At 39.8% G+C, this 1,566-nt stretch overlaps 1 non-coding gene across 1 annotated transcript; it reads left to right on the plus strand.

Annotated features, from left to right (window-relative positions):
• Positions 1–255: 255 nt before the first annotated feature.
• LOC141624222 (small nucleolar RNA R71) lies at positions 256–362 on the plus strand. The gene has a single exon (XR_012534033.1). It is a non-coding gene; the product is annotated as a small nucleolar RNA R71 (small nucleolar RNA).
• The last annotated feature ends 1,204 nt before the right edge of the window (positions 363–1,566 follow it).

Below are 1,566 nucleotides of genomic sequence, written 5' to 3' on the forward strand. Positions count from 1 at the left end.
TTCAAATTGATTGTGTCAATGTGAGCACTAAGTTGAGCACCCAATTGAGTAACGGAGTCCACTTCATGCTTTCCTCCTCTAGTAGCCTTGCGAGGTCTACTATATTGTGAGTTATGGACCGCCATTTCCTCAATCTTGTTCCATATTTGATTGTCATCAACTTCGGTGAACATTCCATTTGATCCCATGTTGAGAATGTTCCTTGAATCTTCATATAGACCGTTCCAAAATTGTTGTACCAAGAACCACTCGCTAAGTCTATGATGAGGACATGAGCGACAAATTCCTTTGAACCGCTCCCAAGCTTCTTACAAAGATTCTGCATCCCTTTGCTTAAAACCCGTAATTTGAGCTCTTAGCATGTTAGTCTTTTCCGGTGGGTAGAATTTTTTGTAGAAAGCTAGAGCCAACTTCTTCCAAGAATCAATTCCGAGAGTGGCCTTATCAAGGCCCTTCAACCATTGTTTCGCGGTGCCAATTAGAGAAAAAGGAAATAAGACCCATCGAATTTGGTCTTGAGTTACACCGGTTTGAGAAATCGAATCACAATAGTCACAGAAGGTTTCCATATGAGAATGAGGGTCTTCACTAGGCATCCCCCCAAATTGGCTCCTTTCGACTAATTGGATAAAGGCGGATTTAGCAATAAAATTTCCGGTCAAATGTTGTGGTGTGGGAGTACCATTGGGTAGGTTCTCCTCGGTGGGTACGGAATGTAATGAAAACTTAGGCATTGTGGGTTGATTTTGTGTGGTATTTTGTGTTGGGTTCTCCTCACCTTCTCTTGCAAAAGGGTTGATGAACTCAATAGTTGGTTGAATATCTACAACCTCACTAATACCTGTCAAATTTCTCCTAGCAAGTCTTCTATTGGTTGTCAAAGTTCTTTCTCGTCATTGCCCAACTACTATAATATGTACAAAGGCCTTCTAATCTTGTCTCTCCTTGATGTTTGGTCATTGAATTCAATCAATTTAGTCTCATTTTGCCATGAAAATGCAAGGTTTGCACTCCTTTCCTACCAAGGACACAAAACCTCAAAGAATATGCAAAACAAAGAACTAAAGACAATAAATGACCCAAATATGCACTAAAAAGCATGGGAACAAGGCTAATTCGGGGACTAAATATGCGCTAATTATGGTCACATCAGGGGTATATGTCAAGGTCGTATGTGATGATTGTTAGTTTGCATGTGAATGTGGTGATGTATGCTGTAATTGTTGGATGTTTGGAGTAGGAGGTTGAGTTTGTGAATGAAAGGTTGATGCAGTAGATAGAACTGTTGTTTGAACATGAAGCATGTTGGATGTTTACTATGTGGTGTCTGATAAAATGATATAATTGTTTTGTTGATCATATGAAAAGCTTGGTAGAATCGCATGCTTAACTATAGTATAATGTTGAGTTTATAAAGTTGTGTAATATGTTGGGATATGATATAGCATGCGGGTAGCATATTCGAGTTAGCATGACTCGATCGAGTGGGTCTGACTCGATTGAGTGGGTAATTGATGATTTTGCAACCAGAATCGTGTTTTTGGGCACTAGATCGAGTACCTCGGG

Source organism: Silene latifolia, chromosome X (assembly GCF_048544455.1).
Source record: "Silene latifolia isolate original U9 population chromosome X, ASM4854445v1, whole genome shotgun sequence".
Classification (NCBI taxonomy): Eukaryota; Viridiplantae; Streptophyta; class Magnoliopsida; order Caryophyllales; family Caryophyllaceae; genus Silene; species Silene latifolia.